The sequence below is a fragment of the Nestor notabilis genome, unplaced genomic scaffold (genome assembly GCF_000696875.1).
Source record: "Nestor notabilis isolate BGI_N333 unplaced genomic scaffold, ASM69687v1 scaffold3044, whole genome shotgun sequence".
Lineage (NCBI taxonomy): Eukaryota > Metazoa > Chordata > Aves > Psittaciformes > Psittacidae > Nestor > Nestor notabilis.
This window is the reverse complement of record NW_009926688.1, coordinates 26,208-42,478: the sequence shown is the minus strand read 5'-3', so window position 1 is coordinate 42,478 and position 16,271 is coordinate 26,208.

The following is a 16,271-nucleotide window of genomic DNA, read 5'->3' as shown; positions in this document are numbered from 1 at the left end:
AGAGGGCTTGGAGCAGCTCCATAGCAGCTTAGGAATGCTCCATGTTGGGCTGCTCTTTGGGTCTTTATTTAGCATGATTTAGTATAAGGGTCACTTGAAGGGAGGAAGCAGCATTGTTGCTTGAGGACGGAGGCTTTCTGCCAAACACAAGTGGTCTGGCAAGGTGATGAGCTGCTGGTGAGCAAAAGTCCTTGTATTCACCCAGTCTGGCTGGGAAGAGTGGACTTCAGGGATGGCTGAACAGGAGGAATGGAGCTAAACAGGGACTATTTGCATTAGAAGTGAGACGTGGAAAGGGCTGGTGGGTTGGTGGATGTACCACTGCCTCGTGAGGTGGAGCATCCTCCACCTGCAGCCCCACAGCTTGTGTCTGAGTGGGTTTCTTTGCATGTCCTTTGTGCTTTGGGGTTGAGTAACACGGTGTTACCTCTCTAACCCCTGGCAGGCGAGCAGGGGAGGTGCATTTGGTGGTCTGAGTAACATATTTGGCTGGTGGGCAGACCACCTATTTGAGGGGTGGATAGATGGCATCGTGGGAGTTCTTAGGTTGGGAAAACCAAACCCTCAATAAGAAATACTCCAATTGCCTTTGGATTGAATAGTGATTGTTCTTTGGCTGCCACCTATGGCCTAAGCAAGGGAAGGATAAAGCCTCCTTCATTTCCCTCTTGCTATTCCTGTTCTTGGTGTTCTGCTTCACTCTGTTCCTGCTTGATCAGCCTGTGAAGGCTCAGTGCTCCCCTCCATGGGCTCTGGGCAGATGGAGCATGTCTAAACCTGTGTAAGCACCAACTGGAGGCTCCAGAGAGCAGCTGCCTCCTTCTGTCAGCAGAATCACCTCCTGAACACTCCAGCAAGCAGAGCAAATCCATCACGTGTCTACCAAGTGGACTGAAATCACATTAAGAGGGTACAGGCTGGAGGGAAGGTGGTGGCAGGGATGCTATGGGACCTCCTCTTCTAACCATCCCTCTGGGGGTGATGAGGTGCAGGGAGGAGGATGTTCTGAACAACGAAGGCAAGCTTTGGAGAAGCCCAGGGCAGGGCTGAGCAGAGGGGCTGGTCCTGGGGCTCTGGGTCTTCTGAAGTGCAAAGCTTGGCATCCTTTATGACCCATAAACTGGAGCCTGGCCCAAATGATCGTCATCAGTCTTGCACATGCAATATGCTTTCCTGCTCATACAGGAGGGAAGGTTTATGTCCTGCCCTGGGGGACTGAGTCTCAGTTTGGGCAATCAAGCTGATGGAGCCAGGGGTTTTAACAGCCCTGAAGTACTGCGGTGAGAACATCGATCACTGGTTCAAAATATCTTGGGTAGGAAACCAGCTGGAGCTGTGCTTGGGCAGTCAAACTGTGGTATCCAAAGGTCACACTTGTGGCTTTCTTCCACCGTCTGGTCTGCTACTGGACCACAAAAGCCTCCAAGAAATTTGCCTCTAATTAGCACACTGCCCATTGAACAAACAGGCATCGAGCCCATGGGTCTCCACTGCGTCGTGTTGCGCAGGCTCTGGCCAAGGGCTGTGGGAGACAAACATCCATCATATGAAATGATTTCTATTTCAGTCCTGGAGGTAGATGTGATCAGCTTCAAGTCATGGCCATGGATGCTTGGCAAGCACTGAAATCACAGAACCCCAGCCTGGTTTGTGTTGGAAGGGACCTTAAGGCTCATCCAGTTCCAACCCCCTGCCACGGCCAGGGACATCTTCACTAGATGCAGTCCTTCATGGTTAAGCATCATGGGTGCTATGTTGCCACTCGAAATGTTATTGATTCCTCTGGACCCAACAGCAGAAGCTGTCAACAAGGGTCTCTGAGACTGTGTGTATTTCACACCCATGAACACTGGTGGCACAAAGAGGAGAAGCAGCCGTGTTCATATTGGGTCTGCAGTTCTACTGCTGAAATAAGCTGATTTCTCTGTGCTAGAAGTTGTTATATATGTAAGTGAGCAACTTGAGTCTTTGTCTGGGTCTCGTTTCTTTAAGCCATGCTCCAGTAACTAAGTAGATGTGCTTAGCTCTGAGAAAGCACTACTTGTGGGCTTAGGGAAGTATTTGCAGGGTTGGGGCAGAAAAACCTGTGTAAAACCTGCTGCAGTGTGTGTGTGACAGCACTGACTGTGCTCAGGCACTTGATCCCTAGTTAAGGACAAACACAACACCACCCAAAATCTGTGGAATGGGCATTTATCATGTAGAATCCCCGACTGGTTTGGGTTGGAAGGGACCTTAAAGCTCCTCCAGCTCCAACCCCTGCCACGGGCAGGGACACCTTCCACTAGAGCAGGTTGCTCCAAGCCCCTGTGTCCAAGCTGGCCTTGAACACTGCCAGGGATGGGGCAGCCACAGCTTCTCTGGGCACCCTCACAGGGAAGGATTTATATTCAGGTGGTCTTATTAATGCCACAAGACCTGCTCTTTGCATGAACACTTGTTGCTATGTGAGTGTTTCAGCAGTCAGATTCTGAAGGTCTTGTGTTGCTTTTTATCCTATGGGACACACTTGCACAGGCCAGTTGGTGATAAAAGCTTCATGCCAGGGACTGGATATAGATCATGCCCATCATGAGGGTATGCCATGTGATGATGAGGAATGGCTCCATGGGAAAAGGTTGTCCCCCCTCTCATTACTCAAGGCTGTAAAAAGTCGCCCTGACCTAGGTTTTGTGCGTAGCCACTGGTGTCGTGTCTGGCTTGGCTAAAGGAAGCTTGCATGTATATAGGGGTAAGGAAGAGGAGTAATTAATGATCTGAAGAGATATATATAATGACTTTGCTCTTCATGTCCTGTCCCTGCAGCCATGCATGTGACCCAATCTCTGCACTGCATAGACTTGTTATTGTAGTGCCTTGGTCATGGTGGGTGCTGCTGACACATGATAGAAAGATGTCAGGGACACCATCAAAGCTGGTTTTCACAGGGAGCCCTTGTCTGCATGGAGGCCTTTGGGCTGACATGAAATGAGTTTGGGTCACTGGGGGGAAGCCTTAAATGGGCAAGATAAATTAGAAAGCTTCTGGTCATTAGATAAAATAGTGTAGCTGAAAACAGCCCAGGAACACAGGGGCCTTTGGGATGCTAGAGTGGCACGTGCATAGGGCTGCACATGATGGGGCACAGGGGGATAGCAGAGGCTATGTGTGACAGGCACCTGGGGCATGGGCAGATGGGGTGAAGCTCCTCTACCTGTGTGGTTTTAAGCAAAGCCTTTCCCTTGAAGAGAAAACACTGTGTGTGCACAGCTGGGTTAAACCTCTCTGATTCCAATATATCACTTTGTGGCTCCATGAAACCTCATTTTATGATTTATGACCAGATTTTCCAGGTTGGTGCTGGAATCTCTGCTTTTTCCTCCTGTTCTCGGCAGCTCTGTCTACTCCTTTCCTCAGCCCAGCACCAGTCAGTAAAGTTTGGGTTGGAAAGGAGCTTAAGGTCATCTAGTTCCAGCCCCTGTACTACTCAGCACATTAGAGCTTCCTACCCTATTTCTGACCCTTTTCCCCAGCATCAGGTCACTTTGTGCTTTGCTTAAGGTGCATATCCAGGCAGGAAGATATTTTTTGCTGTAAAAAAGGCAAAAGCCAAGGAAAAGATGTCTCTGTTCCTCCAGTTCAGTTGGAGACCATGAGGTGCCCCTGCCTCCTGGCTACCTGTGTGAGGCTCTTCTTTATCACAGCACGCTGCTGTATGTACAGCTGGAGGTCAGTGGTTGCAGGGAAGATGAAGAAGTGAGTCTCAGGGCCTGTAAGTGGTATCTGTGCTTGCTAACTGGTGAAGCAGTACATTCATATGTGAATTGGAGCCAGGCAGGTTTATGCTGTGGGATGAGGGTGCCAGGTCTTCCTGGTTTTGCTTCCATGCCACCACAACAGGCCTGGCTGCAGAAGTGCTGCTCATCAGCTCCCTGGCCTTTACATTGCCATGTGCTGCCACCTTTGCTTGAATTGTGTGATAAATGTGCTGCCAGTTGTGCTTATAGGCAGGAGCTTTGTCCAGCTCAGGAAAATCTTCCTGATGGTGCTCAAGGATATAGGGAGAGTCATCCTTTTGTAGGAGACCCTTTCCTTTGGTTAGGAGCAGAGTTGTATTGCTCTATAGGGAAAAGGGTGGGGAAGAGCTGTCTATTCATGCAGGTAAATCCTGACCTTTAAATGAGTGCTTTGCTGCTGTAGCTCCTGTGTAGGTACCTCTGCTTGGAGGAAAACATCAGTGAAGCAAGTGGAAGTCAAACAGGACACTGATGGATCACTTTAGAAGAACCAGCTGGATAAGATGTGCTCCAAGAGAGTTCTTCCTTGCAGGCAGGAATGAGGAGGCAATGCAGCTGCTGGTTTCCATATGGATGAAACTCTCTAACCTTTGGAATCTGTAGCTTAGTCCAACAGAATACTGCTAGCATCACTTTCCCAGCTTGTAACGGGCTTTTTCATCTCTTCAAACAATGTCACATTAAAGGCACACCAGGAGGCAAGCATCCTCTCTGGGGGAGGACGTGACGTGCTAGGAGCTATCTCAGATGCCAGTGTTAGAAGCCTATAAATAGATGTTTTGGATCCTTCTGAAATACATCCTGGATATAAACAGTGCTGGACTGTATCCGACAGTGGTTCTACCGGATCTACCCTGTCACTGCTGGGGGCTTGCAGTTGGTGTTACAGTACAAGATGCTCACCTCTAGACTTCATGGGTTGAAGCTGGGTCTCAATAATCCTCAGGAAGAGCAGTTTGTCTCTTAAAAGCCTTGGCTTGGTAATAAAGATAGATGTTGGCTTAAGATCTACTGTGGAGTGGAAGGGTTTAGAGGTCTGGGAGTCTAGATCTGGCACTGGAGTTGCCCACAGGATGGGTTGGAGGCTGGTAGCCAAAGGGTACATGGGACACCAGAGAGGACTAGCCGAACAAGATGAGGTGACTCTCTCAAGGTATCTGTGCATTGAGATCAGAAACAGCACAACAGTTGTGTGACCGTGTGCCTCTGAATAAGCTGGAGGACCCTTTGACCTAAGAGATGTGATTGCTTTGCTTTCAGAAGCATCGACTTGGTTCCTAAAGCTTGTGTCCAGCCACCTCAGTGCAAATGTATCTCTACAGCAGGGAGGTGTGTGCCCCCAGGAAGAGCAAACAGCACTTTGTGCCATCCTGCTTGAGCTCTTGTGCCACAACAAGCCAGGAAAAAGACAGAAGCTACAACATTTAGCTCCACTGGTCTCTTCCCCATCTGTGTGCCCTTGTGGTCAAGGAAACATGGCCTGACCTAAACATTTTCCCTAAGCTTGATGTGAAAACACTTCATTGCAGTGGTGAGGAGTGCTATTGCTGCCTTCAGGGTTTCTCTTGGAATCAGGAGTGAAGTCTGTTGCATAGACGTAGGAGCATCTCTTCTCTCTTCTGGTCCTCTTTAGGCTACGGTCACTGTCCTCCTGTCTTGCTCTTCCCACCGCTGCATCGTAGTTGGGGTCAACATTTCTACCTGGCCTTGGCTAAGGGCAGCTTCTCTCTTTTCCAGGCCTTCCTGGAGAGTCTTTTGCTTCTATTCCCCCAGTGATCTTCTCTGCACTGGGAAACCACAGAGGAATGTCACAAAATGCCATGTACTTGCCCTGACCTGCTGCTGTGCCGGATGGTGCTTCCAGGCTTGATTTCCACTGGAGATTCCTATCAAGCCAGGGAAGAAGAGCCAATGTGACCATGGCTTTCAAGATGACTGATAACTTCAGTTGGGTCAATTCCTAGCCCTGGAAAGTAGAAAGGATCTGGGCAGAGATGGCCTTTAGAGACTTCCAGACAAGACTGACTGGAGTTCTTTCCTCACTCTTGCCTTCCCCAGCATCCTATTGTGTGATTTCCCCCTTGTCCTGACTATCCCAGGCGATACCATCTCTCCTTTCATGTTGCACAGAGATGGCCTTTGATTCTCCTCTATGTGGCTGTGCCTCATCAATCTGTTAAGCTGTATTTTTCTCTAAGCTTCCCATTCTTTGGATTTATTTTGGTGCTTCTTTTCCTTCTAGAGAATATCTATGGCAAAATTCAGATTTCCCCCTGTAAAACAACTTTGGAAGATCAATATAAGGGGTTAACTGCTTTCTGGCTGCTTAAAAATGAAAATAGAGAGAGGAATTAGCAATGAGATATATCACACCAAGGAGGAGGAGTAGTCCTGCATGCTCATTTAGCAGCAGCAAGTGTTATCTTGTTCCTAACTGTAGGTTTGAGTGGGTTGATAGGAAGAATATGCCACTGAGTAAGCACTGAGCCTTGTCAAATAGTGATTTGATTTTTCAGTACAGTCTACATCATGGCAGACTAAGGCAAGTTGTAGCCTGTGAGAAGGCTTATGGGGATGCTGTGAAGGCTTCTTGCTGACAACTTCTGGCCTGAACGGGGCTCTTGGGAGGGATGAAATCACACAACGCACTGTGCATGGGTCCTCTGAATCAGCCTTACCTTGCTAGAGCCAAGGGTCAGACCATAAATTGGCCAAAATCCACTGAAATTATAGGTTGGATTTGTTTTTTACAGCTCTCTTCTGCCCTTTGCTTTGTATCTGGGGCCAAATGTGTTAAGAAATGAGTGTCTTCCATCGTAGAGTGGAATCGTAGACTAAGGATCTTGGTGTGACCAAGGTTTTGGGAGCTGTGGTGGGGCACTGAAATGACTGTGTGGCTTAAATGATTTTTGACAATGCAGTTTTATAGCCCAAGCTGAGCCTCAAGGGTGTCCTTCTGTAGCTCCAAGTTTTTCCTGCAGAAACATGTGATCCTTTGCTGCAGCAATAATAAACCTCGGAAAAATACTGACTGTGGCAGGGTTGAAAGAAGGAAAGCTCTGAAGGGTCCAAGCTGCAAATAAAGTAGGAGAAAATCACAGCATCAGACTGGTTTGGGTGGGAAGGGAACTTAAAGCTCTTCCAGCTCCAACCCTTGCCACGGGCAGGGACACCTTCCACTAGAGCAGGTTGCTCCAAGCCCCTGTGTCCAACTTGGCCTTGAACACTGCCAGGGATGGGGCAGCCACAGCTTCTTTGGGTAGACCTTCCAAATATCACACCCTTAGGAAGATTTCTTAGACACACCAGCAGACGCAAACTGAGCCAGGAAAGTCCTTGTCACTTCAGAATGACACGTCCTTATCACATAGTTTGGTTGTTCGTATAATATGTATGCAGAAGTAATTTGGTGATTAAAATACAGATGAAGAGCAAAAGTAATACCAACTACCCTCTGGTCTCGTGCTGCTTAAAGGTAGAAAGAGTGGCCGGAAAGGGAAAAATCAATCCCGCTTTGTGTTTGCAGTCAGGCGAGGGGCCACTAGATGGCAAGAACGCCCTGCCAGCAGCTGACAGCTGAGCTGCAGAGTGAAGATGATCCGAATGGTGAATTTTGGGGAGATTCTAAGCTACATTTGATGCCTGGATGCTCCCTCCCCTCCAGCACTGTCCCTAGAGTGCATCCAGCACATGACTGCGATGTTCAGTTTATAGCTGTTGCAATTTAGCATCTTTAACGTGTGCATGGGAGGACTGGGGCAAAACAGTGTTGGAACTTCTCCACTCAATCGAATACTTACGTGAGCAGGGAGAAATCTTCATCTGATGCTGCACTTTGCCATCGTTAGTGATAGAAAAGGCCTTTGGAATACGACGCTGAGATTGGCTGTCACCGCTGCATGCAGTGAACCAACGCTGTATCCTGTTTCCCCCCCTGGAAGGGACACTTGTGGCTTCATTCTTCCCAGTGTGCCCTGCAGGAAGGTGCTCTGAGGGTACACCCCAAGCTGTGCTGTTCTTCTGCACCATCCCATATCCCTGGGGAAACACAGAAATGCTCAGTTTGCTCTTGGATTTTCAGATAGCTCCTCTTCCAGAACACCCTGAAGGCTTTGTTGGGCTTTTCACAAGTCTATAAGGGCCCATATTGCCTTCCAGAATAGCTAATGGGCTTTTGTGGGCTTTCCATGTATCCAGCAAGCTCTGGTGGGCTTTCACAAGCACACAAGGCACATTCATTTTCCACCAAGGAGAAGCACTGATGTGTGGAAGGGGATGGTGTGGGTTTATGTGTTTATAAACTGCTGAAGACATCTCCGATCAGTGCTTTGTGCTTTTTATGGGCCATAAATCCCCACTACTGCAATACTTCATTGCAACATAAGCGGAGTGGTGGTTGTCCCTCTTACAACCCTTAAAACGCTGTTTCCCACCAGCTTTTTGTCTTTGTCATTTTATGCACAACCAAGGAAAAGAAAGGTTTTGCCATCCTTCATAATCAGCTGTGGGAGAGGGAGATGAAGGCATTGCAGGGGCATTGATGGGGCAATAGAGCTGGGAGGAGGGAAGCAAAGCAACTGTGTTATGGGGGGCTTTAGGGTTGAGAAGGGGGTTGTGGTACCCATGGGGAGCAACCTGGGGGTTTGGACTTCCCTGTGCTATGTGCAAGAGGTCTGTCCTCAACTGGCACTCACCCATCAGGGCTCTCCATGTGGCTGCTGAGTACCCAACTGATGCTATATTATCTCTGGAAGTGGCAGCTCACTGGTGACTGCAGCGAGGCTGCAGGTATGGATTTAGACTTCTGCTGCTGCTGATCTCTGAAGTCCAGTAGTTGCTTTTAATGATTCCTCCAGCAGAAGCTCTTAGAGCTGTCGTTTGAGTGCTGCGCTCACTGCTGTGCTCAGGAGTTCATTATCTCACTGAGGGTAATGACTGCGGGGAGGGAGTCACTGATAGGGGGTCTTGGGAGCTGGAAACTGCCTGTTAACTTCTACATCCTTGTAGCATCCTTCTGCTTCATGCTGTCAAGGCCTGTCTCCCCTGAATTGATGCTCGTCCAGGACTGCGCAGCATCTGGGGGTGATTTCTGCAGGATGTGGTCCAGGACTGTTATCAGTGGATGCTGTTCTATTTATCCCCTGATTGCTTTGGGAAGGGGGAGTTAGAAAACATGTTGAACAACTCACCTGTCCAGTGGTCTTCCCAATATCTTTTGGTGGGCAAATGGTTCTCCAGCCATCTCTGGAATGCAGCAGCAGATTGGGAGCATCGAGGCTGGGCAGCGCATGTGTGCTTTGGCCCGAAGGCAGCCCCTGGATGCCTTCAGGATAGAAGGGAAGCAGGTTGGGATTCATTCTCCGGTTTCGGATAGTGGAAAGGAAGGAGAAGCGGCTGCTTGTGCAGGCTGCAGTCCAGGAGGGGTCAGCACAGCCCAAGGATTGCGAGGGGAGCAGGCAGGGGGTGCCGGGCAAGGGACCAGGAGAAGGGAGGACCACAGAGCACTCTGCCCCACACCACCGTCGCTCTGAGCATCGCCTATACCAATCACCGTGGCAGCGGCCTTGGGGACGGCATCGGTCCTTGTTAGGATGGTGAAGACTATCAGCTACCCCTGGGGATCTTCCATATCCCTTTGGCCCTGCAATAAATCATTCAGTGATGGATGAAGATGTGAATTACTAGCAGAGGTGGTGTGGGGCAGGTTGTTAAGAGGGATGCTCAGCTGCTGGCTGATATTCTGCTGAACTACCCAGTGTAGGGGTTTCAAAATGCCATTACCTTCCAGTATTGACACTGGTGCTGTTAATTACTAACTGTGGAGGAATCCTCAGCTGCCCATGAAAGATCCTGCTCTCATGGTGCTGCCTGCCCCTGCCAGTGCTGCTTCCCTCTGCCAGGCTCCAGTAAAGCTTCAAAAGCTTTAGGATGCAAATCTCCATCACTGAAGCATCCAGCAGCCAGAGAGGGAAAGGGCTGGGAGAGAGACACCTCCCATCTGTCCGCAGCCTGTGTGTCCTTCTGCAGCACAGGGGGGGTGAGCACAAAGGTTGCTCTTCCTTCCTCCTCCCCTGCTGAAATGGGAAGTGGTGGTGCAGAGTTCAGGGCCTGAACAGATGGCTTGGACCACGCCAGACCTTCGCACCAGCGTTGTCTGGCGAGGGCAGGGAAGTGACACGAACCAGTTGCTCATTAGTCACTAATCAGTGAAGTGTGCTGAGAGCAGGAGGCTGCAGCAGATGACAGGGATGGGGGGGTGGACACACGGATGGTGCCCCCGGGGAAGATGCAGATCAGGTGTTTGCAGCCTCCGCTGATGAACCAGAGCTGGGATTTGCTGTTCCACATCTTCCTCCCATCCCTGCTGGGTGTTTGCCCAAGCTCAGTCTGGGCCCTTCACATGGGGCTGGAGGCTGATTTTGAGCAAGCAACCTCCTACTATGGGATCATCCTTGCTCTAGGGACATGTGTAAGGGTTGTCAGCAGCACAGAAGGAGTTTTCCTTCTTTTTGGTGAAGCAAAACTCTGAAGGTCACATCTTGGAACAGGAAATGAGTAAATATCTCCAAACCTGAGCATTCAGATAGAGGTAGAGCTAGTCCATAGTGCTTTGGTGGTGGAAGAAATTATCAGAGGCAGCTTTGCCCAGGTCCAGTTCCCCCTGTAGAGCTCTTCTGGCACTTATAAATCTCCATGTTTGCCTGTCAGGATGGAGATGGATATTTCCTCACATCCAGCTGTAATGCTTTTGGATGTATCTCACCCATTCTTTTTCCCCACTGTGATTCCAGTGTCTCATTTGCAAAGAAGGATAATGACCCTTCAAGGCTGGTTCTTGCTGCAAGTCACTAGCTTGGGTACTTAGGGATGGAGGCAACAATGGATGAAAGAGGTCATCCAAAGGTATGTGGCAGTAACTGGGTACCCCCATAGTCCCTGACCTTTATCCTGAGCAGCGGGGATACAAAGCTACATCCTTCCCCTGCGAAACTCTTCAGGTTAGCCTGGAGCCAGCTCAGCTTTTCTTCCGCTCCTTGGGTTTCGGTTCTGCTGATGTTCCCCAAGAGGCAACTTTGCACCTTCCATGTAGCAGAGCAAGGAAAAACAAAGCGGAAGGGTTGGTGCCAAGAAAGCAAAATGGCAAAGAGGCTGTAAAGCAGAAGTGACTGGAGTGCTGAGGTGGCTCCCAGTGTGTCTTGCTGCTGTGTAAGGGGCAGAAATGCCTAATGCGTTCTGACAAGGTTGGTGATGCTCATGCTGCTGGTGACTGCAGGGCCCCTTCCTACAGCTCTGCCCCTTGGTCCAGCAGTAACTTTGGGAATGGTGTGTCTGCATCCTCTGCCTTGGGAAAATGATGCCCTACAGATACAAGCACTAGCCCTGGGTGAGCATCCTGCCTGTTGTGATCAGTTTTGGTACCTAGTGGCAGGAGGATGCAGCTTTCCCAGCATGGGAGCATCACTGGTACCCAACCCATCACTCTGCTTATCCATTACTGCCCTTCTCACCCATGCAGGATGCAACTCTGCTGCTCCCTGCAGGAGACAGGGAGATTGATCTGGGTGGGATAAACCACTCAGGGAACACAGGCAGTTCCCGGTATTGTCATCTTTTGGAAGTCATAGCAGCTCCCCCAGCCTGGCAGGCAAGGGGTTAGGGAGCAGCCCATGAGCTCCCAAGGGACAAGATGCGATTTCCAGGCCCTATTTACTGGCACCAAATCAGAGTCTCCATCTTTCGGGGCTCCTGAAATGCCAAGTCTTGTACCCATCACCTTCCTGCATGACAGAGGCTGTTTCTGGCTCAGCCTGATTCATCCCCTGTCTCCTCTCCCTGCATATGCTTCCCCCAAATCTTGATCCAAACCTTGTGTTTATTGAAGCTGCTGCAGGTTTCTCCCTGCCCATTGTGGCTGGGAATCGCCCATCTGCTGCTATTCTTTACCCATCCAAATGACCCATGCAAGCAGCTGGATGTTGCAGTGTGCCATGTTTTAGCTCACTGACCCTTTTTCCATGCTGGATGCTCTGGGAAAAAGGTGGGGAAAGTGGAAAAGTTCCGCTGCTCCATAGGGAACCAGATGGCTGGTGGCTTGAAGGACTTGGGATGGCCGCACACACCTTGTGTTGCAGGGAATTGGGCTGTTCAGGAGCCATTCCCACATTATTCCTGTTTATTATCTTTAAATCCAATGCTCCAGAGAGCTGTGTTTCTTGCCTGATGTGGATTAAGGTATTTTCAGTGCTTGGTGATGATAGACAGGCTTAAACAGCCTGGTGCCCTCGTGTTTCTGATGGAAACATCAAGGCAGACAGGCCCTTGCTAATGAGCCACCCTGCCCTAATGAGCTTGTGTTTATAGGCTGGGGAATGGGAAAAAACCCAACGAAGAAGAAGAAGGTCAGGAAGTACAGCCATGCAGCAGGAGGACCTGATTCCCTTTTAGTAAGGGCTGGGTTTATTATAGGAGCTGTTCCCAGCCAGCCCGACCTGCTATTTCAGCCCTTGTCTATCATCCCAAACAAGGAAGGAGCTGGGGGGTGTGGAGGGGGAAAGAAAGCAAAGAAAACAATTAGGGAATGAAATACTTGTAATGGCTGCATTTTAGTTTCAAATAAAAAGCTCTCCAATAGGTCTACCATGCATAAATAAAGAATTCAGATGCTTGGCTTGGTGCAGATGCTTTTCTTTGTGCAAATGGTTGATATGGTTTCATCTCTGTTTATCTGCTTGCAAAGAAAAGGCGGGAGAGCAGCTGCGCAGCAACCCAGGAGGTGTCCTCCCAGAACATCTGGTGTCAGCACAGCCATATCCTCGCCTCAGCTGGATGTCAGGCTGGGAGCCCCAGGCTGGGGATGCAAACTGAGGGGGTTAAACCTGATGTGGGGAGTGGGAGCTTGGGTATCCAGCCACCCAGATCGATCTCCCTTGCTCCTGCAGGGAAGCAGTGGGATTGCCTCCTGAATGGGTGAGGAGGGTAGTAATGGATAAGCAGGGTGATGGGCTGGGTACCAGTGATGCTGCCATGCTGGAAAAGCTGCGTCCTCCTGGGCACAACAGGCAGGATGCTTGCCTGGGGCTGGTGCTTGAATCTGTAGGGCATCATTTTGCTGAGGCAGAGGACAGAGATGCACCACTCCCAGTCCAAGCAAGCCTAGGGCTGGAGCCCACAGAAAATTATTACAACCTGCAGCAGCTTGGAGCCAACCCCCCTTAAATTTAACATGTAGGAATCTGGTTTCTAGATGGATCTAGCAGCCCTGGTTTGGTGCTTTGGGTGTCCATGTCTCCATGTGCGCTTCTCTTCCACGTCTGTGGAATTATTTTTAATGAGGAGGTGTAATTTAGTGGGTTTGTGGTGCAGGTGTGACATTTCTAGGCTGGAAGGGAGCAAAGGGTGAGCTGGATTGCTGATGGGGATGCTGGAGTCTTGCATCCGCATCCATGTGAAGCAGAGCAAGGAGCAGGGATACAGGGTACCATGACAGCAGGGCTGGAGGTGGCTGCATTGGCACTGGTCCCCCAAAGCATCCTCCATGCTTGTGGGATGTCTGGAGGGAAATCCATGTATAATAAATCCTCTAGGATGCTCTGCATCCAAACGGAGTGACTGGGAAGGCCAGCTCAGAGGTTTTACAACCGCAAATCAATAGCACATGCTGGAGCTTGCAGAAAGTTTCAGCCTCAAATGAAATGTGTTGAATTCATTGTAAATTCAACGGATGAAAACCCAGGAGGGCTTCCCTTTAACCCCTCTGACTTCTTGAGTGTTGTGATGCTTTGCTGGCCAGGAGTTGGAAAAGAGGGAAAAGGGAGAGTTCTTTATTTTTTCTGGATTGATGCAAAATTTGAGCCTTGGTGAGATGGACTTGGGTGGTTTAGATCCATTTGCAGTATGCTTTGGGAGCGAAAATGGTGCTGCTTTGTGATGGGAATGATATTTTAGTGATGTTTCTTCAGTTTTGGAGAGGCAAGAGAAAGAAAAGAGGCTTTATTGTCACCCAATCGAGTGCAAAGCTGTTCCCAGCCTCAGGTTTTTCATTCTCCTTGTGAATATTTTGACTGTTTCTCTGCTGCATGCTGTAAATGGCCCCTTTGCTGGTATTTCATCCTGCTTTTAGGGAGGGAGGAATAAACCTGGATGCCTCCCACTGGAACCAAAGGGGTGGCGGTGGCATGAAACTGATGTAAACCTTTTTATGGCAGGTTTAAACATCAAACAACCCCCAAAGCAGCAGAATTGGGAAGCTTCAGCCGGGAGCAAAATGATGGATGGAATTTGCGTGTCGCTGAGATTTAGTGAACTATTGTGTTGATTTTTATTAAGGATCTGCAGCCATCAGAGAAATGCAACATAATTACTGCCCTGTTTATCGACCTCAGGCACTGGAAATCCATCACAGCAGCAAATTAACCCCCTTGCTGCTACAATGCAGCAGAGCTGAAACCCTTCTGCCTCCACCTCCGATGGCTAAAAGCTCTCAAGCTGCACCAGTAACTCAGGCAGCATCCAGTCCTCGGCTCCTTCCCAACGTGAAAGCACCTCCATTGACTCCTTACTGTATTATTTTTCTCTTTTATTGGCTTTCCAGCTGCTTTCTTGGTAGTTGTTACATATTGATAAGTATTGTGATAAATGCAATCCCCCCACCTCTTCCTCTCCTGGGAAGGTGCTGGAGGATAAGAGGTCCCTGTTGGGGAAGGGAAATACAGGACCTGGCTGAGCTGCTGCAGTCTTGGGCTTTCCATGGGATGGCTGGGATGGAACCGGTGTCCCTCCTCCCCATCCCTTCCTGGAGCCTCGCTGGCTCTTGGCACCAACCCTAAGCCCTTTATCAGCTGTGGACAGTCTGAGTGCCTTCAAGCTTGGCTGAGGCTGGCATCTCACCTGCTGTCTGAAGATAAAGGAATGGATGAGGATGAAGGGGTCAAGAAAACCCTCCTGTGTCCAGAGCTCTCCAGTGGATTTCCTCATACCATGTTTGTAGTGTGAGTTGTATATAGGGGCTGCTGGTGCTGTTTTCTTGATGTTGGTGCCTCCTAACCAGTAATGATGTCTTCAAAATCCCTCACTGGATTAAGCTGGTCATAACCCAGCACCTGTGGCAACAGCAGGATCATCTCAGGGTGGCTCCCGCAGGCTGTCTGGTGGGGTTGATGGCTCTGGACCAGCCACAGAGGTGGAGGATGCAGCTCACTGCAAGAATGTGAGTCCCTGGGATAATCTTGGTCTTGTGTCTGGGCAGGTTTTACCTGGAGCTGGTGCTGGGTGATGCCCATGCAGTGATCCATGCTAGGTGTGTTGCTGTTTGCCTCTGAGCAGGCACTGCAAGCTGCGACTGCACTAAATACCAGGTTTAAGTGTGACTGCTGCAGGAGGAGGCAGGCCCAGCACAGGCCAGGCTGCTCATTTTGGGACAAAACCGCAATTCCTGGGAGGTGTGAACTGAACAAATAATGTTGAGTTGAAGCAACTTGAGCATCATCCCAAATCCTCTCCTTTGGAAAACAGTGATGAACTAAAGGGTGAAACCCAACTGGAACCCATAAACACCCCTATCCCCCTCCTGCAGCTCGGGGAGCTTTTCCTTCTCCCCTAGTTGGCTCTTCTGTAAATAAAAATGAGCTTTATTGATTGTATTCCAGTAACAGAGAATTGCCTTTGGCCTGAGCTCTCAGGGTGCTAAACTCCAGCCAGGAACATGGTTTGGCGTTTCCCCCCTCCTTCTATAGCGTTTCTGATCTGTTTTTACGATGCCGGCTCTGACACATCCTAAACTACAGCGTGGCTTTAACCCGGCGGGGTTGAAATAGCGGCTGGCAAATGTTCCCTCCTTGCTGGAGCTTGTGAATCAAAACCCCATCAACAGTTGAAGCAAAAGCTTGTGCCGGGGAGGAGAACTTCTGCTGGAGTCGGTGCATATTTTATCACCGCGCTCATTCACACACAGCCCTTCTCCCTTCGAACGCCACCCGGGTTTTAATTAAAGAGTCCTTGGCGAGGCTGTTGTTCTGGCTTGGAAGGCCTCCAAATGGCCGTGTTTCTCCCCAAAATGATCACAGGGGAAAGTGCTCCCCCCCTCCCCATCCCCGCCAAGGTTTGTCTTCTGCAAATACTGCTAATTACATTTGTCTGGCCAGATGCCGGCTCTGCGATAGCATCTTTCATTAGCACTGACCTCTCCGTGCTCACAAGGAGCTGGCTGACATTCCCAGAGTGTTGCCTCGTGGATGTTGCCAGGAAATGTCCCTTTGGCACCGGGCAAGCACGGATGGGGCTTGGAAGTGATGGGGTTGTGTTGAACCCTGGCGCATTAGCATCTGCTTGTAGGTTCTGCAGCTTGGGTGCAGCTCCCTGTTTACACAACTGGTTGTGAACCAGAGCGGAGAGAGGCTGAGCTTGGTGCCTCCAGGATCTGCTCTACCAAAGGGTTGCTGATGGTCAGCTTGGTTGGGGTTGGTGCCTCCAGGATCTGCTCTACCAAAGGGTTGCTGG